Below are 26,496 nucleotides of genomic sequence, written 5' to 3'. Positions count from 1 at the left end.
CGTTGAATACAGTATGTTTGTATTTAGTGACCACTATTTTTGCACGGAGTATATAAATTGTTTACATTGTCGAAATGACGTCATATAGATGGTATCAATAGTGCAAATTTGTATATCTTGCATGTTGTGTATACTGTGCACATGTGGTACATATATATTGCACAAACGTTATAGATCACATTTGTATATATAGTGCACACGCTGTGTTGTGCAGCAGCTGGTGTGAGGGAGGCGGTCGGTGGAAGGCAGGGCCATGACAGGGGTTCAGTGAGTTCGCTTGGCTCCGGGTGGTGGTGCTGATTGTGGCGGGGGAGAATCAGCAGTCGGATCGCTCGCTGGCGGGGGGGGCGGCGGCGTTGGTGTCTCTCGGTCTCTCCAGCGCCGCATCTCCGGAGAGATGTGAGCGCCGCTCGGGCTGGAGGTGAGTCTATGAGCTGGGCCTGAGCTTCTCGGTGACAGGGAGCTGCCGCCTGGGCCCTGTCCGCGGCCTGCTGGCGGTTGAGGTAATGCCCAGGCCTGTGAGCGAGGCCCCGGAGCGTTGGAGAGTGGGAGGGCCGGGCCGGCGCGATGGCCTTAGCCTATCGCGGATCCCTGGGGTTTGAATCCGTGCGTTCTCCTTTTGCTGGCCGAAGGAAACGGGAACCTTAGGGTCTGCACTCATCGTGAACGGGACCAGGAAAGGTAGCGATTGGGGTTTTTGTTGCGGGAGGTTCGGAAATGACTTATTTTGGTGGTGAAGTTCAGGCATTCTCTTTTATCTTAATGTTTGAGTCGCGATCAGAACCTTTCGCTCTGTAGATGTGCAGAGTTCCACTTTTAAAAGCTGGAAATTCAATCGACGATGTATTTGTGATAGGGGAAAACTTTTTTTTATTTTTAGCCAGCAAGTTTTAGAGTTTGATTTGCTTGTGTTGTGGGCCCTTTGGTGGAGAGCTTCAAGGTTTTAAGTGAGATGTTGTTTCCTGTCTATTTCGTGAAGCATTCATGCAGAAGAAAAAGTAGAGAATAAAAGGGAGGGGGATGTGAAATTTATACTGAATTTTCTTCTTGATGCTGAGAAATTTCTCCACAGTAATAACCAATTTTAATTGCATTACATATTATACACTTATCAGCCTGACTTAAAACCAATGACCTGCATTCCACTCGTAATTGTTTGAAAATTTGAAAGTAATATTTACCATTGCATTGTGTTTTGAATATTGAATATATAATATTTTTCAGTGTTGCACCTGGAGTCATTGTAGTACTGAAGGACAACATTTGGTCTGTTGAGTTTGTGCTGGTTCTCCAACAGTTCAGTTAGTTCTCTTTACTTGTTGTATTCCTGGAGATTTTCAAATTTTATTTCTTCAAATACACCTTTTTGAAATAATATCTTGTTATTGTTTTGGTATTATAGTGAATGCAAACTTCCAGGTCATTTCCGATTGGGTTTTTTTGAGATCTTTCTCTCAACCTATTGTGTCTTGGTGAAACTTTAAATATGTGTCCCTTGAACTTTGTATGATCAGTTCATGAGCACTGCATATTTTTGCCTCTTTATAAGCCTTGTATAGCTGTAAATTTCCTCCCGTTTCCTCACTCTTCTCTGCTCCAAGTAGAACAACCCTAGCTCCTCCTATGTAATATTCTAATAAAAATCCTTCATACATTGAATCATCTTGGGAAATTTCTCCTGCATTCTGTGAAGGACTTTCAGTTCCTTATTAACTTCTGGCAACTAGAATTAAATACAGTGCTGCAGCTGGGATCTTGGCAATTTATTTTTCTAGGTATGGAAAGTTTGCTGAATATGTTTGTATTTGATATGTCACTTAATGACACCCAAGATTTCATATGTTTTTGTACTCGCGCTCAGATTCAAGAGCTTATGTGCATGAACCAGGAGGTACTTTAGAACTGTGTGCATTTGTTAAGATCCCAGTTGATTGTCCTACTGGACAAGTCAGATTTGGGAAGGAAACTTTGCTTTGTGTAATTTTGTGATTGCTGATCATGGTGATTACTCATTTTGGGGTGGGGTGGTTAGTTCAGTTGGTTTGCAGTGCAGAGTAATGCTAATACAATTCCTGCACTAGCTGTGGTTACCATGAAGAGTTGTCCTTCTCAACCTCTTCCTTCAGCTGAGGTGTGTTGACCCTCAGTTTGAATCGCCACCAGTCATTTAACTCTAATGAGAGAGAGAGCAACGCTGTGGTCCGGTAGGGCTATGGTGACTTTATCTGTGAGGCACTAGCACTGTTGTTCTATGTTATTAATAGAATATAGTTTTTATTTCTTTCATGCAATAAATTTGAGATATAACTGTCTTAGATCTTACAATGGCAAAATTAAGTTTCAACCTGTTCACTAACATTATCCTTTTCCAGATCCTTAATTTCGCAAAAAGGTCACTCCAAGCTGAAGTCTTAAGTTTTCACTTAACTGAATTCTCCCAAAATCTTTCTTGGACAGCAGATACAGTTTTGTAACTCCTTTCTAAGCTTGCGAATATGAGCCTTTAACCGTTCTGGTTAGCTTTCCGTTCTAACAACTCTAAGATTTCCGTCAAAGCTATCCAAGTTTAGAAGCTTCATAAGGGCGTGGTGGTGATGTAGTGGTTATATCGCTGGACTAGTAAGTCCAGAAACCCAGGCTCATATTCTGGGGCCAGGAGTTTGGATCCCATCATAGTAGATGGTGACATTTGAATTCAAATTAAAAGCTAGTTTAATGGTCAGCATGTAATCTGTCAATTGTCATAAAACCCCATGTGGTTCATTCATATCCTTTAGGAAAGGAAATCATCTGACCTATGCATGATTGTGGGTCCACATCAATGTGATTTAACATCCAGAGTCCTTCCATTTTTTCCATCGTGGATCTGGGATGATGAATGCTGCACGCAACCTTAGCAAGTATGTTGGATGCCAGGCCGTACTTAGTTTTTATGGTCTGAGCAAAACAGTTTTCACACTTATGTTGAATGTTTTCCATTGCAGCCTTTTTTTTTAGTTTTGAAGAGTCTGCTCTTAAATTTTTGCACTTCAACCCCATGTTCCTGTTATGTGGGCACCCTGTGTGGGGTTAGGTGGAATGCTTATAGAGCATCCTCACAGGTCTGCTCCTGAGTCAGACCAAAGAGGCAGTTAACAGGTCCTGGCAGTAGGCCATGGAGAGGGTCATTGTACCTGACTGTCTTCCCCTCTTTTATGGTTATATCTACACTTGGATGTCCATTGTGAAGGAACGTGCAGTGCTCACTGACATGATAGATGCCTTTAGCAACCTGTGGACACTGCAGGGGCTGAGGTGCATCATCACCATGGACAATATGATTTGGATTTAATAAGTTTCTGCCCTCTATTTAGGTTTCTGTCAATTGTTTGCAGTTTTTTTTTTATATTACCCCATTCGGAGCTTTTTAACCTGATTGAATGGAAGCTCCGCAAGCTACAATACTTTGGTGAGGGTGACTCATTTGAATAAAAAAACTTTACTCCTTTGCGGGAAGAGTTGTTCTCTGTTTTGAACTACACTGTTAATTTTTCTTTTCTGAGTAAGGCCTTGAACTTATTGTAGTCAAAGCTCTGCTGGGTGGTGTGGTGGTACACTGGTTAGCACTGCTGCCTCAACATCAAGGACCAAGGTTCGATTCCAGCACAGACTCCTCATATCTGTATGGGTTTCCACTGGGTGCTCTAGTTTCCTCCTGTGGTAGAAAAATGTGCAGGTTAGTTGGCTTGGCCATGGGGAAATGTAGGTCTACAGAGATAGTGTGGGTTTAGATTTGGGTAGGTTGTTCTTCAGAGGGTTGGTGTGGACTTGATTGTCTTTTTTCTGCACTGTGGGGATTCTAGACCACGGAGCTTTAGATTCATCCATTAAATCTGCTCCACCATTCCATGAGATCAAGGGTGATCTGACAATCTTCAACCCCACTTGCCATTTGCCATAACCCTTGATTCTCCAGCTAATTAAAACTCTGTCTCAACCTTAAATATACTAAATGATCCAGCCTTCTGTGGTAAAGAGAGATTTCCACAGATTCAGTACCTGTTGAGAGCAAAACAAAAGTCCTCCATCTTTGTCTTAAATGGGTGACCCCTTATTCTGAGATTATGCCCTCAAGTCATTTGAGGTTTATTTAGAGCACAAAAGAAGGCCATTTGCCTCATTGAGTTTGCACTGGGGGAAAATCAACCATTTAACTATTACAATCGCAATTTTCAACCTTTGGTCCATAGCCTTGTATGCCCTGGCATTGCAAGTGTGCATCTAAATACTACTAAAATATTATGAGGGTTTCTGCTTTTATCACTCTTGCAGGCAGTGAGTTCTGGATTTCCATCACCATCTGGATGAAAAAAGTTCTCACATCCTCTCTAAATCACATTGACTTAAGTCTCTGTCTTCTGGTGCTCCCTCCAAGGGGACAAGTTCCTACCAGTTGACCCTGATTGTGCCCCTCATAATTGTCCAGATCTCCATCATAACTTCCCCTGCCCCCATCTTTTCTACTCCAAAGATAGACAACCCAGTCAATTCACTTTCTCCCCATAACTAAACCTGTCCAGCTCAGGTAACATCCTTGTAAATCTCCTATGCATCCTCTCAAGTGCAAATGCATATCTCCTATAATGTGACTGCACATAATATTCAAGCGTAACCAACATTTTATGCATTTTCAACATACCCTCCCTGACCTTGAACTCTCTGCTTTGACAAATAAAGGTAGGTATGCCATTTATCTTATTGACGTATCATGTTGTCCACCTGTCCTGATAGCTTAGGAGAACCCACTCACAAAGGTCCCTCTGGTTTTCGATACCTCCCAAGGTCCTCACATTCATGTTCCTTTTGCTTTGTTTGTCCTACCCTAATGCATCATCTCACAGTTAGTTGGGTTGAATTCCATTTGCCACTGATGGTTCACCTCCATTCTCCCGCAGAAGGGGAAAACAACCTCTCTGCATCCTCCCTTTCAAACCTCTTGAGAATCGGTATGTTCCAATAAGGTTGACTCTTATTCTTCTGAACTCGAATGAGAACAAGTCCAACCAACTCAGTGCTTCTCTTCATAAAATCAGCTTGGTGAACCTACTCTGGACTAATTTAAAATATCAGTATTTCTTTGCTTCGATGAGGGCATCAGCATTAGTTATAGTCTTCTGGGTGTGGTCTGACTCGTTTATTCTAACAAGACTTCGCTATTTTTATAATCCATTCCCTTTGAAATAGAGGGCCTGTGCCCGAAACGTCGAATCTCCTGTTCCCTGGATGCTGCCTGACCTGCTGTGCTGTTCCAGCAATAAAGTTTCACCTTTGAAATAATGGCCAACAGTCCATTTGTCTTTGCTATTACCTGGTAAACTTGGATGCTTGCGTGTGATTTATGCATGAAGACCCCCAGTTCTCTCTGTGCTGAAGCTTTCGGTAGTCTTTCTCCAATTAGGAAACGTTTAATTCCTCTACTCTTCCTATCAAAGCACATATCTTGACATTTTCTCACATAATCTTTCATCTGCCAAGTTTTTGCACACTCACTTAACCTGTGTCCCTCCATAGACTCTACCTGATTCACTTGCCTTCCCATCCATTTTTTTGTATTATCTGTCTGTAAAACTGGTTGTGACTCACTCACTCACACACACTCTCACACAAATCATTTTAAGGGTTTTGTTTCTTGGAGTTGATGCATTCGAGTCACTGTTTCAGCCGACTTTCTGACCTGTTTAAAAAAGTATGTTCACGTTTTTCACATGACTCCTATCCATCTTTCTCTTTTTTTTGTTTTGAATTTTAAAATATAATGTGTTATACACACTTCATCACATATTTTAAGAACATGAGAAATAGATGCAGGAACAGGCCATTTGGTATCTCAACAGATAATGGCTGATCTGCTCCAACCTTAAATCGACTTTTGTGCTTGTCTCCCATACCCTTTGAGGAGAAAGTGAGGACTGCAGATGCTGGAGATCAGAGCTGAAAATGTGTTGCTGGAAAAGCGCTGAAGAATTCCTGAAGAAGGGCTCCTGCCCGAAACGTCGATTTTCCTGCTCCTTGGATGCTGCCTGACCTGCTGCGCTTTTCCAGCAACACATTTTCAGCTCCCATACCCTTTGACCCTTGCAAATAAAAAATCTGCCGAACCTAACCTGTACGTACTGAACAACCCAGCCTTCATTGTTTTCTGCAATAGAAAATTTTGTGAGATTAACACAACTTTGAGAGAAAAATTCCTTTTCGCTGCCATCTTTCCTGGGAAATTCCTTATCCTGAAGCTCTGCACCCAAATTCTGGATTGTTTCATGAGGCTGTCAATGCTGTTAAGCTCACTCAGGATCTTGCTTATTCCTTATTGAAACAAATAGTAGTTAGCATCGTCCCAGAGGACCATAGGGCTGCTCTCTTCTGATTTGAGAGTGATAACTGGCAGTGAATGTAACTAAAGGGTCACCACATCTTAAATGAAAGGCAAGTTTGAGAAGACAGAACCCACATGATGAGCTTGTCGGTGTTGGAATCAAATCCACGTTGTTGGTGTCACTTCTGCCTTGCCACCCAGCCAGTCAGCTAACTGATTCCCATTGAAACAATATTAGCTCCACCAACTCAATGTTTCCTCATAAGGTAACCCATTTTTCCAAGAAATCAACCTTGTGAAATTTGTTTGAACTGACTCCACTCTGATTATATCCCCTTTTTTAAAAAAAAATGAGACCATAACCGTGCTCTTGGTCTCATTAGTGCCATATTTAGTGTAACAGGACTTTGGTAAATTTACACTTTATTTCCCTGTCCAAAGACTAACAAACCACTTTCTTTCCTCTTGCTGTATATCTGCCAGTTAACATTTTTAATGATTCATGTTTAAGGGAATCCAGATCCTTTATTGAACCACAGTTTTCTGTAGTCTTTTTCTATAGGTGCAAAAATGGCCTTTGGTAGAGTGATGTGCTTTTCTTGTTTGATGTGGGACATGAGGGAGAATTTCCACATTACTGATAATTATGTCTGCGGGAAGTGTTTGGTTGTGAATCCTGTCGAATCAGATGGATCGGTTGGAGCAGCAGTTCGAGGCAGTGAGGAATCTACAGGAGCAAGGGGGTGTAATGGATGGCAGTTGCAGGGAGGGAGATGGGTGTCCTCTCGGAAAGGTAGGTGAGGGAGGCTGTTCGTGCAGCACTCTCCTGTGGCTATGCCCACCTCAAACATGTACGCTGTTTTGTAAAATGTAGGGGGTGACTGGCTTTCAGGGGAATGTAGCACTGACAGACAGGTTTCTGGTACCAAGACTGGCTCTGAAGTGATGAGGTGCTTACTAGCTTCCAGGTGATTGATCGGGTACTCTATACTCAGAGGCACAGACAGACAATGAGACATAATGGTCTGTTGCCTCATAGAGGAGAAAGTGAGGTCTGCAGATGCTGGAGATCAGAGCTGAAAATGTGTTGCTGGAAAAGCGCAGCAGGTCAGGCAGCATCCAGGGAACAGGAGAATCGACGTTTCGGGCATAAGCCCTTCTTCAGGAATGAGGAAAGTTTGTCCAGCAGGCTAAGATAAAAGGTAGGGAGGAAGGACTTGGGGGAGGGGTGTCGGAAATACGATAGGTGGAAAGAGGTCAAGGTGAGTGTGATAGGCCAGACTGGGGTGGGGGCGGAGAGGTCAGGAAGAAGATTGCAGGTTAGGAAGGCGGTGCTGAGTTCGATGGATTTGACTGAGACAAGGTGGGGGGAGGGGAAATGAGGAAACTGGTGAAATCCGAGTTCATCCCTTGTGGTTGGAGGGTTCCTAGGCGGAAGGTGAGGCGCTCTTCCTCCAACTGTCATGTTGTTGTGGTCTGGCGATGGAGGAGTAGCCATGGGCACCCACATGGGCCCCAGCTATGCCTGCCTCTTCGTAGGATATGTGGAACAGTCCATCTTCCGCAACTACACTGGCCCCACCCCTACCTTTTCCTCCGCTACATCGATGGCTGTATCGGCGCCGCCTCGTGCTCCCACGAGGAGGTTGAACAGTTCATTCACTTCACCAACACCTTCCACCCTGACCTCAAATTCACCTGGACAGTCTCAGACTCCTCCCTCCCCTTCCTCGACCTTTCTATTTCTATCTCAGGCGACCGAATCAACACGGACATCTACTACAAACCGACCGACTCCCACAGCTACCTGGACTACACCTCCTCCCACCCTGCCCCCTGTAAAAACATCATCCCATTCTCCCAATTCCTTCGTCTCCACCGCATCTGCTCCCAGGAGGACCAGTTCCAAAAACGTACAACCCAGATGGCCTCCTTCTTCAAGGACCGCAATTTTCCCCCCCGACGTGGTCGACGATGCCCTCCACCGCATCTCTTCCACTTCCCGCTCCTCTGCCCTTGAGCCCTGCCCCTCCAACCGCCACCAGGACAGAACCCCACTGGTCCTCACCTACCACCCCACCAATCTCCATGTACAGCGCATCATCTGCCGTCATTTCCGCCACCTCCAAATGAACCCCACCACCAAGGATATATTTCCCTCCCCTCCCCTATCAGCATTCCGTAAAGACCACTCCCTCCATGACTCCCTCGTCAGATCCACACCCCCCCACCAACCCAACCTCCACGCCCGGCACGTTCCCCTGCAACTGCAGGAGGTGCAAGACTTGCGCCCACACCTCCCCCCTCACCTCCCTCCAAGGCCCCAAAGGAAACTTCCATATCCGCCACAGATTCACCTGCACCTCCACACACATCATCTATTGCATCCTCGGCACCCGATGTGGCCTCCTCCATATTGTGGAGACAGGCCGCCTACTTGCGGAGCGTTTCAGAGAACACCTCTGGGACACCCGGACCAACCAACCCAACCACCCTGTGGCTCAACACTTCAACTCCCCCTCCCACTCCACCAAGGATATGCAGGTCTTTGGACTCCTCCATCGCCAGACCACAACAACACGACGGTTGGAGGAAGAGTGCCTCATCTTCCGGCTAGGAACCCTCCAACCACAAGGGATGAACTCTGATTTCACCAGTTTCCTCATTTCCCCTCCCCCCACCTTGTCTCAGTCAAATCCATCGAACTCCGCACCGCCTTCCTAACCTGCAATCTTCTTCCTGACCTCTCCGCCCCCACCCCAGTCTGATCTATCACCCTCACCTTGACCTCTTTCCACCTATCGCATTTCCGACGCCCCTCCCCCAAGTCCCTCCTCCCTACCTTTTATCTTAGCCTGCTGGACAAACTTTCCTCATTCCTGAAGAAGGGCTTATGCCCGAAACGTCGATTCTCCTGTTCCCTGGATGCTGCCTGACCTGCTGCGCTTTTCCAGCAACACATTTTCAGCTCTGTTGCCTCATAGAGCCAGGATCACAGATATCTCAGAGTACAGAATTTTCTCCCACGGAGAGGGACTTACAGTAGGTCATTGTACACACTTGAACTAAGGACATAGGAAGAGGAAAAGGACGAGGTTCTGAGGAGAAAATATAGGAAGTTAGGCACTAATTTTAAAAAGTAGGTCCCCAAGGACAGTGATATCTGGATTACTCCTGGTGTCATGAACTAGTGAGTGTAGGATGAGGAGGATAGAGCAGTTGAATGCATGGTGAAGGTGTTGGTGCAGAGGAAAAGGAGTTGTAATTTTGCATCATTGGAATCTCTTCTGGGGTAGAAGTGACCTGTGTAAAAAGGATGGATTGCATCTGAATTGGAAGGGAACTCGCGTACTGGTGGGGAGACTTGCTAGAGCTGCTTGGGAGGATTTAAAGTGGGGGATGGGGTTGAGATCCAGAGAGACAGTGAGGAAAGAGATCCGTCTGAGACTGGTACAGTTGGGAAAAGGAGTAAGTCAAATAGGCAGGAACAAAGCAGAGAGTAAGGTGGGACTGATAAATTTAAACTGTATTTATTTAAATGCAAGAGGCCAAACAGGTAAGGCAGATGAACTCTGGATATGTGGGAACATGGAACTGAGATATCATAGCTATGACAGAAACATGGCTCAGGAAGGCAAAGGTCTGGCAGCTTAATGTTCCATCATATAGATGTTATAGGAAGTTTCGAAAAGTGGGGGCAAGAGATGTAGGGATGGCAGTTTTGACTAGGGAAAACATTACAGTTGTATTTGAGGGGGGGGAATATTCCTGAGAAAACATCCAGGGAAGTAATTTGGGTGGAACTGAGAAATAAGAAAGGGATGATCATCATATGGCTGTCCAACAGACCCCCCAGTAGTCAGCAGGAAACTGAGATCTCTATCTGTAAGAATAATAGAGTGGTTATGGTAGGGGATTTTAACTTTCCAAACATAGACTGGGACTACTGTAGTACTAGGGGCGAGGAGAGGAATTTAAATGTGTACAAGAAAATGTTCTCATGCAGTATGTAGATATACCAACCCGAAAAGGTGCAAAACTTGACCAACTCTTGGGGAAATAAGACAGGGCAGACGACTGAGGTGTCAGTGGGGAAGCACTTTGGGACTAGTGACCATAATTCATTTAGCTCTTAAAATAGTGATGGAAGAGGATAGACCGGATCTAAACGTTGAAGTTCTAAATTGGAGGGAGGACAATTTTGGTATTAGCCAAGAACTTTCAAAAGTTGATTGTAGCTGGATCTTTGCAGGTGAAGGGATGGCTGGAAAGTGGAAAGCCTTCAAAAATATGGTTACGAAAGTCCAGACGTAGTATATTCCTGTTCGAGTGAAGGGCAAGGCTGGTAGCCAAAGCAAATGCTAGATGGCGAGAGAAATTGAGGTTTTTCTTAAAAATAAGAAAGAAGTATATGTCAGGTGTAGATAGCAGAGATCAATGATTGCCTAGAAGACTATAAAGGCAGTGGGAGTATACTTGAGGGAGATTAGGAGGGCAAAAAGGGGACATGAGATAGCTTTGGCAAACAGGGTAAAAGAGAATCCAAAGGGATTCCATGAATACATTTGAGGACAAAGGGGTAATTGGGGAGAGAATAGGGTCCCTTAAAGATAAGCAAGGCTACTTATGTGTGGAAAGGCAGATGTGGGAGATACTAAATGAGTATTTTGCATCAGTGTTTACTGTGGAGAAGAATATGGAAAAGAGAGAACATGGGGAAATAAATAACAATGTCTTAAAATGTCCATATTACAAGGAGGAGGGTCTGAGCATCTTAAAATGAATTAAGGTGGATAAATCCATGGGACCTGATCAGGTGTACCCTAAAACTCTGTGGAAGGCTAGGGAAGTGATTGCGGAGTCCCTTGCTGAGATATGTGTCTCATCGATAATCACAGGTGAGGTGCTGGAAGAGTGGAGATTGGCTAACGTGGTGCTACTGTTTTAAGAAGGGTGGTAAGGATAAGCCAGGGAACTGTAGACCAGTGAGCCTGATGTCGATGGTGGTGGGCAAGTTGTTGGAGGGAATCCTGAGGGACAGGATTTACATGTATTTGGAAAGGCAAGGACTGCTTAAGGATAGTCACAATGGCTTTGTGTGTAGGGAAATTATGATTGAGTCTTTTTTAAAGAGGATTGATGAGGGCAGAGTGGTAGATGTGATCGTTATGGACTTCAGTAAGGCATTTGACAAGGTTCCTGATGGTAAACTGGTTAGCAAGGTTAGATCACACAAAATAGAGGGAGAACTCAGTATTTTGATACCAAACTGGCTGAAAGGGAGAAGATAGTGTGGTGGTGGAGGGTTGCTTTTAAGGCTGGAGGCCTGTGACCAGCGATGTGCCACAAGGATCAGTGTTGGTTCCACTGCTTTTTGTCACTTTATATAAATGATTTAGATATGAACATGGGAGGTGTGGTTAGTAAGTTGCATGACCCCAAAATTGAAGGTGTTGTGGACAGTGAAGGATATTACATCGGAGTAAATGGGATCTTGATCAGGTGGGCCAATAGGCTGAGAAGTGGCAAATGGAGTTTAATTTAGATAAATGTGAGGTGCTGTGAGGAAAGGCAAATCAGGGCAGGACTAATACACTTAACGGTAAGATCCTCGGGAGTGTTGCTGAAGAAAGAGACCTTGGAGTGCAGGTTCATAGCTCCTTGAAAGTGGAGTCGCAGGTAGATAGGATAGTGAAGACGACGTTTGGTATGCTTGCCTTTATTCATCAGTGCACTGAGTTTCAGAGTTCGAAGGTCATGTTGCGGCTGTACAGAACATTAGTTAGGCCAGTATTGGAATACTGCGTACAATTCCGGTCTCCCAGTTATGGTGCAGATGGTGTAAATCTTTTCTGAACCCTTTCAAGTTTCACAAGGAAGTTGCCAGTGTTGGAGGGTTTGAATTATAGAGAAGCTGAATAGACTGGGCTTTTCCCCTGAAGCATTGGAGGTTGAGGGGTGATCTTCTAGAGGTTTACAAAATCGTGAGGGGCATGGGTAGCATGAATAGACAAGGTTCTGAGAGTAGGGGGAGTCCAGAAATAGAGGGTGTAGGTTTAAGATGGGAGGGGAAAGATTTAAAAGGGACTTAAGGGCAACTTTTTCATGCAGAGGGGATGCATGGATGGAATGAACTGCCAGAGGAAGTAGTGAAGGCTGGTACATTTATAACATTTAAGAAACATCTGGTTAGATATATAATTAGGAAAGGTTAAGAGGGACATGGACCCAATGCTGGCAAACGTGACTAGATTTATTTAGGATACCTGGTCAGCATGGATGAGTTGGACCCAAGCGTATGTCACCGTCCTTTATATCTCTGCGACTCTGACTTCGTTTAAGGACAAGCTTTCCAGTTCTTTCCAGCACATGCATAACCTCACATTTTCCCACATTATACTGTTGTTTTATTTTAACATACTCATTTAAAATATCTATATCTCTTGATGGTTATTTGTCCTCTTTGCATCATGGGTTCCATCTTCTTTTTGATATGGTCAGCAAAAGTCGATCCTTGCCTTCAAGTTGCTAACATGAATTGTAAATTATTGAAGGCTACCATTTTATTCTGTGGCATTTCACTCGTTGGAGCTTGCCAACCTGAAAGTAACCAATTTATCATGGTTCTGTCTTCTTTGAATTGGCCAGTCCCAGTCTAAGCTAATATTGCCTTAACATCATGAACTCTCCTCTTGTGTTGTAAACTTTTTTTATATAGGGAACTCTGGTAAATTATCTTTTGGAAATCATAATATCAGTATCTTCAGTTTCCATGTTATCTGCCACAGCACATGCCAGTTACCAAGGCTCATAGACTACAACTGTCCCTTTCTCATTGATCACGTCTCATTCTCATTCATCTCGTCCTCCATAATGCCTTCCTGCCCTTTGTGCTTTGTATTTTCTCACTGGGGACACCTCACTATCTCTCCTATTTGTGTATCACCAGAAACTACTCTTGCATCCCTTTCCACCCTGCTCAATTCCAGCCTTTTTGTCTCATTGCAGGAAAAATTGGCCTGACACTTGGACTTGTTTCCCCCAACATCTTGATTGATCTAACTATAATTCCTGGAGTGCATGCACTTGATCTCTGGGACTGACTCTGCCCCACTCTCTGGACTGCAAAGACATGAAAGTGACTTTGTAACTGTTAAGCACCTTTGGACTGGAATAAGATGTGATTTTTAAAGTCAGTGCATCTGTGTGATTTGTGGATGTAAGTGTCCCTGCACACTACACACCCTGCCTAAGTATGCAAATCACAGCTGTACCTGAGCTTTAAAGTAGCACTGAAGGGCTGCAGTGTGGTCAGAATTGATCAGAAACCATTTGCGATGATTTGGTGAGGCTGGTGGTTCATCGATGCCAACTTAGATAAATGAAGGGTCAAGGAGGATGGTGGCTATGAAGCATTCAGAGACTTGATTGTAATACACTAGTCCAGTGATGGTGGGGACAACTATTCAGTGAGTTTCAGCCACTTCTGGTATACTTGCCAGAGATTTGTGCCATCCGGTTTCTCTGGGAAGGAGAAGAGAATTTGAAGTTACATTCAAGTCAGGTGTGTTGGAGCTTCAGTTAGACAAAAATGTGTGGAAGTAAGCTAGTTGCTGCTCAAAGGTGAGATTCTGAAGTCGCCACATAAGGCTTGAGGGCAAAATTGTAATAAATCTTAGCTTTGAGATACTGATTTCTTGGTTTCCTTTTTCCTGATTTTCTCTTTCACTTTTTTTTCCATGTTTACTCGATTTGCTCACGGTACACCAAGGAGGAGAAAATTCCACTCTTTGTCTTTGCTGATTTTTATCTTTCATTTTATAGAATTATAGAGTCGTGGAGATGTTCAGTACAGAAAAAGACCCTTCAGTCTAATGTGTCCATGCCGACCAGATATCCTAACGTAGTCCCATTTGCCAGCACTTGGCTCTCCAAACCTTTCCTATTCATATACCCATCCAGATGCCTTTTAAATGCTGTAAATGTACTAGCCTCCACCAGTTCCTCTGGCAGCTCATTCAATACATGCACTACCCTCTGCATGAGAAAGTTGCTCCTGAGGTCCGTTTTATATCTTTCCCTTCTCACTCCGAACCTATGCCCTCCAGTTCAAGACTCCCCCATCCCAGGTAAAAGACTTTGTCCACTTATCCTATCCATGCCCCACATGATTTTATAAACCTCTCCAAGGTCACCCCTTTGCCTCTGATGCTCCAGGGAAAATAGCCCCAGTCTATTCAGCTTTCCCTATAGCTCAGATCCTCCAACCCTGGTAACATTCTTGTGAATCTTTTCTGAACCCTTTCAAGTTTCACAATGTTGATCTGTTAGGAAGGAGACCAGAATTGCACACAATATTCCAACAGTGGCCTAACCAATGTCCTGTACAGCCACAACATGATCTCCCAACTCCTGTACTCAATACTCTGACCAATAAAGGAAAACATACCAGATGCTGCCTTCACCATCATATCTACCTGCGACTCCACTTTCAAGGAACTATGAGCCTGCACTCCAAGGTCTCTTTGTTCAGCAACACTCCCTAGGACTTTACCATTAAGTGTATACGTCCTTGGGTGTAGGTTTGCTCGCTGAACTGTAGGTTTGATATTCAGACATTTCATTATTTGGCTTGGTAACATCATCAGTGGCGACCTCCAAGTGAAGCAAAGCTGTTGTCTCCTGCTTTCTATTTGTGTGTTTGTCCAGATGGGGTTACGAGGGTGTAGGGCTACGAGGGTGAGAGGGTCCTGTCTTTTTGTGGCTAGCTGGTGTTTGTGTATCCTGGTGGCTAACTTTCTTCCTGCTTGTCCTACGTAGTGTTTGTGGCAGTCCTTGCATGGAATTTTGTAGACGACATTGGTTTTGTCCGTGAGTTGTACTGGGTCTTTTAAGTTTGTTAGTTTTTGTTTTGAGTGTTGGTGGGTTTGTGTGCTACCCGGGTTCCAAGGGGTCTTAATAGTCTGGCTGTCATTTCTGAAACTTCTTTGATGTATGGTAAGGTGGTTAGGGTTTCTGGCTGTGTTTGGTCTGCTTGTCGTGATTTGTTCTTGGGGAATCATATAAACAGAAATTAGAATATAAACCAACATATAAATAGAAAGCAGGAGACAACAGCTTTGCTTCACTTGGAGGTCACCACTGATGATGTTACCTCGTTAGGTAATGAAACATCTGGATATCAAACCTACAGCTCAGCGAGCAAACCTACACCCTAAACCTCAACCTGAGCTACAAACCTTTTATAAGTCCTGCTAAGATTTGCTTTCCCAAAACGCAGCACCTCTCATTTATCTGAATTAAACTCTATCTGCCACTTCTCAGCCCATTGGCCCATCTGGTCAAGATCCTGTTGTAATCTGAGGTAACCCTCTTCGCTGTCCACTACAATTTTGGTGTCATCTGCAAACTTACTAACTGTACCTCTTATGCTCGCATCCAAATCATTTATGTAAATGACAAAAAGCAGAGGGCCCAGCACTGATCCTTGTGGCACTCCACTGGTCACAGGCCTCCAGCCTGAAATCCCCCCACCACCCTCTGTCTTCTGCCTTTTGAGCCAGTTCTGTATCCAAATGGTTAGTTCTCCCTGTCTTCCATGAGATCTAACCTTGTCAAATGCCTTACAGAAGTCCATATAGATCATGTCTACCGCTCTGTCCTCATCAATCCTCTTTGTTACTTGTTCAAAAAAACTCAGTTCCCGGGCTTGTCCTTAGCACCTTTTTTAAAATAATGGTACCACGTTAGCCAACCTCCAGTCTTCTGGTGCCTCACCTGTGACAATCGATGATACAAGTATCTTAGCATAGGCCCAGCAATCACTTCCCTAGCTTCCCACTGAGTTCAAGGGTATACCTGATGAGGTCCTGGGGATTTATCCACCTTTAACCACTTCAAGACATCCAGCACTTCCTCCTCTGTAACATGGACATTTTTCAAGATGTGACCATCTATTTCCCCACATTATATATTTTCCATGTCCTTCTCCACAGTAAACATGTTTAGATCGTGGTGTTATTTTTATTTGACAATAGATCTTTTTATTTTTAAATCTTCTGTCTCCTGTTTGTTGCATTGTGACTGAAATGGAACCACTGCTGGCAACATTTCTCTCTGGCTTTTTTCTCTCTCTCATTTTTGAGTGAATTGTAACTTTGAAGCTTAGTATATAACCTCTGTATTCTTAATGGAGCTTGCCACTGATTTTCTTTTTGTAAATCCGTTCCAGTGTGGTGTCTCTCGCCTAAAACCTTGTCATGGAATGTCTGAATGTGAGGAGTTACATTCATATCAACTGCCAAAAGCATTCTTTTTGTGTTGGCATAATTTGCTCTCAGCTGCTGTTTGAGCCTTGGATCTGAATGCTACCCGTTTTTCCACTTCTACCAGTGCTGCTCCCAGTCTCTTTGTTTGTTTGTAGAATCAGTGCTTTCTGATAAGTAAGATAAATATGTCTCTTTTGTATATTACCAAAGATGGTTGTTTGATTACGTTGGCATTCGCTGAAAACTTTCTTGTATCTCTGAACATTGGTACTTAAGATCTCTTCTCATCAACTTTCTTAGATTTGCTGCACGTTCTGTTTAGTCATTGATTATACAATTAACATCCCAAGATAAAGAAGTTTCTCTGATTTTGGGTTGTTTCTCATTGTGAAATCTGATCCCACGTACTATTGCTCAGTTAGAGTATTTTTCTGTGAGTACCTTATCAAATTTGAGTAATAATGAAAGATCTTATTGTTTCATCTCAGTGGGATGATATCTGGTGTCAATCTTCAATTTAAGGTTTATGTTTTATGGAGTTGTTTCTTAACAACTTGCTGATCTGATTGGTTGGTTGTTTGAATTTCTCTTCTCTGGAAATTGCTGGCAGTAATGTCTGGAGCCAGTGATGTTGTGAGCTTGTCTTTTTCCATACAATATTTTTAAACTTCAGTGTGCGGAGCCACGAATTCTTAAATTCACATATTCTGGCTGCATTTTTTAATTTCTGTCCAAGACCTTGAATTTGAAGTCCACATTGGTAGATCCCATAATGTGATTTTAACTAAGATTCATGCAGAATTTTACAGAAATGGCATTTGCATTTTACTGTCATCGTTTCTCATTCCCAACCTATTTACCCCTTTTTTCTCTCGTGACCACGAAAGCATGCAGCTAACTTTTTTTTTCATTTTCACTCCATACCTTTTTTTCTTAACAAGAAACCTACAGCATGTCTCCCCACCACTTGTTCTTCTAAAGTGCCTCTGTAATACCAACCTTCCAATACATCATTCGTCAACAACTCTGATGTCACTGTGTTATGTCTCTTGTGGCGCACTTTGTGTTTGCGTGCTCTAATTGGTATTTTTTCCTCTCCTGAAGGTGGCTACTTTGAATTTCGTGTCCACGTTTTGATTTTTCAGCAACTCCCTTTCTTATTCTCATTAACTCCTGGACTAGATGTTGCAGTCATGTCATAGCAATTCTTTCTTCACTTAGGTTGGCATGTCGGGGCTTTGAACGTGCTTAGAAAGATTTTATCAATATCCTCAATCATCATGCTTTCTTAAAATGAATGCATTTCTTGTAGGTTGTGCCATTTAATTCTGAGTCACCCAAGTATTAAATTGGCACAAGAAAACATCAAATTAACAGTCAGTTAACCGCAAATGTTTGTAAACAAAAAGGCGCATTCTTCTGTGCACAGAAAGCAATCACCTGAAACATGCTTCCTTGCATAGGTGAGATCACAGTTAAATGTTTGTACGTTTGTCTCCCTGACATCGTCATTGGACTGTGAATTACTCAGGGTACAAGAAGCTTTGAGATGTAAATACACAAATGCAAATCTTTGAAATAAAACTTCAATATTAACTCCAATCGGCAGTTTATGACAATAACAACATCCATTTCACTTTATCATTTTTGACCTCTACAGCCATAAGCTAGAGAAGCAAAATGAATTTGTATGAACTTATTTATATTTGAGTATTTTTGTTGAAAGGTCAAAAAACTGTCTCTGTGTGGCTCTGTCTTCTGCATCATCAGCCACTCCACAGTTTTGAAAGTTGATTGTGCAACTTTCTCTGCACACGATACCTGCTCTCTTTCACACTGCTATTCCAATCACAGATGGCTTCCATTGTATTTGTTGCAAATGTGGAAGAAGCGACACCTCAAATTCTTAGGGGACAATTTTTCTCCTATTGGTCAGCCCAGTGATTGAGAATTTTTGTGACTCTCTGATGTGAATTCGTCGGCCTTGTTCATGCATTTTGAGTCTTTTTTTTTTCTCTCGCTGTCATATTCTGGTTATCATTGTCTGGAACACCAACCTCTCTATTGCTTTGTTGTTCTTTTAACTTTGTAAATATCAATTGCATCAGTCTGTTCACAATTTCGGTGAAATCCTGTTGACCGCCTAGTTATTCGTGTCACCCGAACTTCATTGAAACCTATCCAAGTGGAAGTGCCCTCTCTTTCCATAGTCTGCTTGTAGTTCCTCGTGAATTGAAGCCTACTACTTCCACACCAACTTCTACCTCTCTTTTGAATCCCATTCAGTTCTGATTTTATTCATCCTGTAACTGTACACTCATTGTTGGAGTAGTGACTTGGGGATTATTATTTTCTGTGATTGTTTTATTTAGTTACCAGTATAAAGAAGAATATACAACTTCAAGCTTAATTTAGATTGTTAAAAAGGGAGTACATGGTCTTTAGTTTTTTTTTAATCATTTTTGGAACTTGTTGCCAGGTGTCTGGAGGCTTGTTTATTTGCATGCATTTTGAAAGAGATTTTACAAACCTTGCAATAAAAACATGAGGTTTAGAAGTTCAGTCTATTAGGGAAATAAAATGTTGAAGCAGAAACTCCATTGCTTAGTGATAGCTGTTCATAGACACACAGGAAAACCGAAAAGGCAGTCAGTGGGTATGTGCCAGAGAGAGCGACAGACAGACAGAGACTGCTGGAATTTGAGTTTATGAAACCCTTGTGAATAGTTCTTGAGTTAAAGTTTTTGATTTGAATCTGCAGGGACAAATACCAGCTGAAGTAAGAAGCATCTAGTGAATGTGCAGAGATTTGCTGGAAGGAAATCGAGCATAGCTGTGTTAGCCTGGTCAAAAATTCTTGGTGTGAAGATAGTGGGGAAAGCTTCATTGCAGTATTGGATTTTGTAAGCAAAGTGATGGTTAGAAAGGACTCATACATTTTGAAACATTTTCTTTTGTAATTAAATGTTACCAACCTTTTTATTTCCTGCTGTAGTGTAGCTCCTGTTTCTCTCCAAGATGTTAAGAATGCAATGACAGACATTTGCAAATGGAATTTGTATTTGACCTTCACAATTTTGGCTTTATTTTAAAAAAAAAAGTTTTGTGTTTCACCTTGAGGTCTAAGTGACCAGTGTTATCATTAGCTGGGATCATAACAGTAGCTGCTTATATTTCCTTAGTGCAGTCTCTCCACCAGCATCTGGAGAGAGAAACCAAGTAAATGTTCCAAGTCCTATCTGACTGATTGTTGGAACTGAAGATTAGTGGAAATATATATTGTCAAAAAGGAAGAAGAGCAAGTGGAACAAAATAGAAAGGTTGAAGGCAAAGGGAGACTAGGGATTGGACATGTGGAATAAAATAAGTAGAAAATCTGTGTGTTATAGAGATTTTGAAAAAAAACAAGCTTTGGTGCATCATAATAGAATTGCTTGTCACACCTACTTAATGGGTATATTGAAAAGTTTTTATACATCGCCAAATATAGTGCAGACTTAGATACAAAACTATCTAGGCACAACTTCTTCAGTTACAAGATGTTAGATAATAGAGAAATAAAATGTCCAGCATGACAGAGATAAACATTCATTGCAACAGACCATGCTGACACTTAGCTTCCAGTCTGCATGAGACTCCTCATCCTGCCAGGAGGCCCCTTTGGTAGGATGCTGCTGTGCCAGGCTGGAAGGTTTCCACCCCACACTGGGAGGCCTGTATGGAAGGAGGCCACCACGCCAGGCCAGGAGGTTGCTGGGAGAATGCCACACCACATTGGGAGATTGCTCGCCAGAGACTGGGAGTTTTGCTTGCTGAGGCCGGGAGTCTGAGGGAAAATAAAGTAAAAGAAGAAAGAGGAAGCAAAATGTGCAGAGCGAATGAACTCTAGCTGGAGTGTCCTACTCCATCACCATCTTACCCTATTAGTAGCAACATTTTAAAGGACAATTGATTTGAAAGTAAACGCACTGAAACAAGATACATACACTGAGTGTGGGGGACATATATGACAAAATGGTCTAAAATTGTTGAACTCAAAAGTTGAGACCAGAGACTGTAAAGTGCCCAGTCAGGTATTGTTCCTTCAGCTGAAAATGGTCTTCTTCGGAACACTTTTGTAGACCTTCACCTTACCATTTATATAATATGCATCACTATTTCATGTTTTAACTGCGCAGCTTTTAATGAGCTGCCACTCAGATGTCTATTCCAACAGTTTGGAAGAATGTCTGAGTGAAGGATGAAACAGTGGCTTTGTTAACATTTACACTTCCTACAAACACACCACTTCCCTGCTGCTGCATAAACACATCTGAACAAGTTGATTGGGAAAAAGTTCTATACAATTAACTGGTGACTTTTGTGCTGCAATGATAGTGACCCTATCTCTGAGCCAGGAGACCTGAGCTCAGAACCCACTTGCATCAGAGGTGTGTAATTACATTTCTGAACAGGTTATCGAAAATATTGATGTCATTAACAGAATGTGGGAACATTATCTTTCTTGGAGACAGCATGGCTGTACTGCTAACAAGGTATTTTGCATCTTTTTGTTCGAGAAGAGGATGTTTACAGTAGCAAACAAAATGAAAGCAGTGGCTCTATTGAATACACAAGCATTATTATCCTTTTGGTCTAGCTGGCTTGCATTCTTGACTTTATTGGGGAAATTATAGGTGGTCATTTTGGGGTTGTCCAGTGTTCTTTTTGGGGGGTGATGCCAGAAGACTGCAGAATAGCAAATGATACAATGCTATCTTAAAAGTTTTTAGAAAAGGTCCTTGTCATGAGCTGACTCTTGAGGATGAGATGTATTCGGGGTTTCATGGATCTTCTTGAGATTAACTCGTAATTCTTGACCCACAGAGCTCTGGCTTTTGATGGGATGTCTTGTGAGGTAGAGTTGACAAATTTGCTTCTTTTCTTTCCTCCCTTATCACTGTCTCAACATCCTTATGATAAGGTACATTGTGACATTAGCTTGATGGCAAATCGTTGCCAGTGAGTGACAGCAAGCTCCTCCAAGTCATTGATATCAATATTATCTTTTTTATAAAAGGAGAATTTTGAGTTTCCTTGTGTTTTTCTTTGTCTTTACCTATAGCATTGGCTATTGAATAAATGAGGAAATTGGACCTTACATTGAAGACTGTTGGTTTTCTACCTGTTCAACACTGACTCATTCTTTTAAATTTGATTTTGGAGGAATGCAGGACTGCAGGTATGTGGAGAGATTGGACAGATGGTTTTAATAGTTCAATCTTGTCTAGTATTTCCCGTAGTGGAAGGTTAGTAACTAAGAGACACCCAGTTTTAAGTTGATTTGTAAAAGAACCAATTGTGACATGTGAACTATATTTTTTAATAGATTGAGTTTTGATCTGGAATGTATTACCTGAAAGATTGTTGGAAGCAGATTCAACAGTACAGTTGTACTCAATAATGGTGAAGAATTTGACTGCATAAAAAAAGAGGGATTGTTGAAAAGAGCAGGTTGAAATGTCAAAAAGTTGTATCTGCCTCCATTGTCTTCAGTGCGCAATCTATATCTTTGTGGGTAAGGAGAAAAAGAAATTTTGTCATGCTGCTGTTAATTCTGTCACCAATCATCTGGTAGTTTATGACCCCTAGTGCTTGAACCCCTTCACCAAAGGAATGGTTTCTCTTCAGCTACTTTGTCTAGATGCACTTTTGATGTTGAACAACACCTATCAAATTTGCTCTTAATCTTCTCCACGGAACAACTGCAGTTTCTCCAATCTCCTGGCAACCGAAACCCCTCATCCCTGAAACTGTTCTTGTAAAACTTCCCTGCAACCACTGTAAAGCTACCTCCACCTTCCTAAGGGTGGTTCCCAGAATTAAACATAATACTGTAGTTGAAGCTGAACCAGTCTTTTAGGATAATTCTAAGGTACAAGATGATTCTTATTTCCTTGTCTCTGAGTGGCACTACGTTTTCACTATTATTTTGATGACAAGGCTTTCATATGGACTTATTTCTAAATGCTTAACTTTATAATGCCTTTTAAATTATAGAGTCATAGAGGTAGACAGCATGGAAACAGACCCTTCAGTCCAACCAGACATCCCAACCCAGTCTAGTCCCACCTGCCAGCATCTGGCCCATATGCCTCCAAAACCTTCCTATTCATATACCCATCCAAATGCCTTTTTAAATGTTGCAATTGTACCAGCCTCCACCACTTCCTCTGGCAGCTCATTCCATACATGTACTACCCTCTGTGAAAACGTTGCCCCTTGGGTCTCTTTTTTTTTTATATATCTTTCCCCTCTCACCCTAAACCTATGCCCTCTAGTTCTGGACTCCATGACCCCAGGGAAAAGACTTTGTCTATTTGTCCTATCCATGCCCCTCAGGATTTGTAAACCTCTACAAAGATCACCCCTCAACCTCCGACACTCCAGGGAAAATAGCCCTAGCCTGTTCAGCCTCTCCCTATAGCTCAAATCCTCCAACCCTGGCAACAGCCTTGTAAATCTTTTCTGAACCCTTTCAAGTTTCACAACATCTTTCCGATAGGAAGGAGACCAGAATTGCATGCAATATTCCAACAGTGGCCTAATCGATGTCCTGTACAACCGAACATGACCTCCCAACTCCTGTAATCAGTACTCTGACCAATAAAAGAAAGCATATCAAACGCCTAAAGCAGGAAGCATTGAGGAGGGTGCAATGGATTACATAGTGAAGCAGTTTCGATCATACACAAACAAATACCCATTCAGAACAAACATATCTTCCAGCTATTGAATTCAAGTGAAAGGCAGTTCAAGACTTGCACTCATTAACAAGTTATTGAACAATTAGAATACAGCCTAAATTGTTAGATTACCCAAGTCCCTAATGTTCTATAAGTCAACATTAGAACAGAATTATAAAATGGAAATCAATTGCAACACCCCACCGCCTGGATAGTTAGTAACTTGGGAATGAGTTGATTTTCTGTGTGATTCAGCATTGGTGACACTGGAGGTTCATGTGAATGGGCAACAGTTCAAGACAGAACTGGGCACAGCTATGATATTTCTTAACTGTAAGATAGACAGTTGATAGCAGACTGGTAATAAACAGGAAGTTGTCAACATATAACAGAGGAGGCAGTATTTGAAGTTGCTGCATTTTAGTTTAATGGTGCAGAGGATAATTTCAACATTTAGAAACAAGTCTATTATTGCAGTCCCACAAAATATCTTACCAAGGCCTGGATATATCCTGCGCTTGCTGACTTCACCAAAAACATGCAGGACTGGTAAGTCATCCAGGAACAGAAGAGAAGTAGGACAACACCAAATGCGATTCCAGTTTCCTTCTGTTATCTTGTCATAATCTTGAACAAAACCAATATTATTTGTTCTGACTCTGACAAAAATATGTCCACAAATAAATATGTAAAAGGAAATGAATAATTTTTTACACGTTGATAAGATGTGACAATCGGTTAGGTAAGGGCTCTTGGAGATGGTTATATATTTGTGTGAATAGAGGATTTGTTAACAAGCAGAAAGTAATGTCAATGGGTCATTTTCACTTTGACAGGCAGTGAAAATAATTGAGTGCTACAAGGGTCACTTTTGGGCCTCGCCTATTTACAATCTACATTAGCAATTAATAAGACGTTACAAAGAGCAATGTATCTAAATTTGCGATGATACAAAGCACAGATGGGCAAGTAAGCTGTGGGCAGGTTATGTGAGTGAGCAGCATAACAGCAAATGGATTATAACTTTTCGGGAAATGTGATATTATTCACATCAGTCAATAATAAAATACTTTTAAAAGGTATGAAACTTTCAAGTGTTCATGTTCAAAGAGATTTAGGGGTCCCGTGCATGGTGCGTACATTTGATACACAGGTACAGGAAACAATTGTGATAACGTCAAACGTGCTATTTGCCTTTGCAAGATATTGGAGTATAGATGTCAGGAAGTTTTGTTTGAATGTCACAGCACTTTTTGGTGTGATCACATCTGGAGTACAGTGAAGTTTCTCTATTTGTCCATTGGTTGAAGGACTTATTTGAGCGGCTCAGCAATTTGAGTCAGTTTGGAGTTTAGAATGATAGGTCATGTCATTTGAAATGTACAAGATTCTGAAAGAAATTGATAGGGTAGTTACAGACTGTGTATTTCTGGCAGTGAGGGAATCCAAAACTCAGGAGCACAATCTCCGGATAAAGGGCCAATTATTTGGCTCTAAGATTAGAGATTTTGTCACTCAATTAGTTGTGATTCTTTAACTACTGTGCCTCACAGGATTGTAAATTCTCCATCATGGAATAACTTTTAATTGACAGATGTTTGATCCCTCAAAGATAGGCATTTGGGGAGTGAGCAGGAAAGTGAAGTTCAAGCATAAAATTAACCATGATTGTATTGAATTGCAGATGGGCCAGATAGTCTACAAATGTTAATTCTTGTTTTCTTGAACAGTGTATCTCATCAGAACTGTTCATGGTGCAGGGCCTACTGGGCAAGGAGGACTGCTTTCCAGCCTTGTTTAACAAAATTTCAGTGTTTATAGCCTGTAGCTCATGGTTTTGATGAATCCATTGTGTTGCCATTCATATCCCTGTTTTCTGACTACATATTCCCAGGCACGATCATCAAACTATGGTCATTGCTTTTGTGGTAAGGTTTTATTTTTTTTTTAGTTTGCTATTTTATCTTTTGATGGCGTCAGATTCATATGGTGTATTCAAATAATTTTACTATAAATTGCAGTTGTCAGTTTTTTTTTACTGTGTTTTTCACTGAGACAGATGTACAACCTGACATTAGGGACTTGTTTTACTTATGTGTATATTAAGTAAATTGAAACCCAATTCTTGAGCCAAAGAGAATTTATTTGGGTATAGGGTGATAACATGTGGTTCTTTTTAAATGTTGAAACCCTAATTCTTTTAAAGAACTAAAGAGATACAGATACAGCATGGAATGTAGGAATGAATGATTTTTCAGAGTCAATCTTGCTAACTTCTGTTTGTGATCCAAAACCGTCTCCTGCATCTTGTTTTTGTGGAACCATGGTAAAGCTTTGGTTATGGAATGAAAATATAAATTACATTTTGGTAGGAAAAGTTGACTTGCATATACTTAATGCAAGACAGCAGTAGCAATTAAATGTGTTCAAGCAATGCAATCCAATGTGAATCATTTAAGTACATGAGGGTTTGTTGATAAACATGTAATTCCGTGTTTCTTAGTATGACATTGATTCCTTAGAATCTTTATCTTGTTAACGAAGATATGGCTCTTCCATAAATAACTAACTAGTACAGATATTTGTACCGCTGAAGTATCATATGGTAAGTTGGTGAATGTTGTCTCTTTCTGCTGTTAATTGTGCATTGTATTTTCTCTGCTTCTCCTCCCCTTCCTACGTCGCCCACTCTCATTACATATGTAATCTTAATCCTTGTTCCTGTTTCTACACTTTTTTTTTCCCCTCTTTGCGCTATTTGCTACTTCAAGGACAGGTAACAAGATTACAGAAACCCTTTGAATACCAGACCAAATTCCTTCCTTCTGTCCAGGCGATAGTCTAACAAAACAAGAAATCAAATTAGACCAAGAAAATAATCTCTGCCATTTCTGTCTGTATGTTTGCCTTTTTTTTTAAGAAAACAGACATTATGCTAATAGATATGAACAAATTTAACATTTTGTCATTGGATTCTAATTTGAGTAATGCTGAAATGCAAGCATGGCAGCTGAAGGAAAACTTTACCCTGGGCATTAAGATTGATTTCACTAATGAAATCCTGAGGAAGCATTTGCGGCCAGATGACAATGATATGCAGTTAAAGCACAGACTTTGAGTGAAGTTGAGGCCTACAAGTAAAACTTGTAGA

At 41.7% G+C, this 26,496-nt stretch overlaps 1 protein-coding gene across 1 annotated transcript in view; it reads left to right on the top strand.

Moving 5' to 3' along the window:
• Positions 1-253: 253 nt before the first annotated feature.
• The window catches only part of cnot6l (CCR4-NOT transcription complex, subunit 6-like), a 94,533-nt gene continuing 68,290 nt past the window's right edge, over positions 254-26,496 (top strand). Inside the window, exon 1 of the mRNA XM_043696480.2 lies at positions 254-421. The gene's annotated coding sequence lies outside the window, so the exon portion shown is untranslated. The remainder of the gene's footprint in view (positions 422-26,496) is intronic.

This window comes from Chiloscyllium plagiosum, unplaced genomic scaffold, assembly GCF_037043375.1.
Source record: "Chiloscyllium plagiosum isolate Xiang-an unplaced genomic scaffold, Cpla_swu_hap1 HiC_scaffold_1, whole genome shotgun sequence".
In the NCBI taxonomy this organism is placed as follows: Eukaryota; Metazoa; Chordata; class Chondrichthyes; order Orectolobiformes; family Hemiscylliidae; genus Chiloscyllium; species Chiloscyllium plagiosum.
Note: the sequence above shows the minus strand (reverse complement) of the source record. Positions and strands in the feature narration are given on the sequence as shown.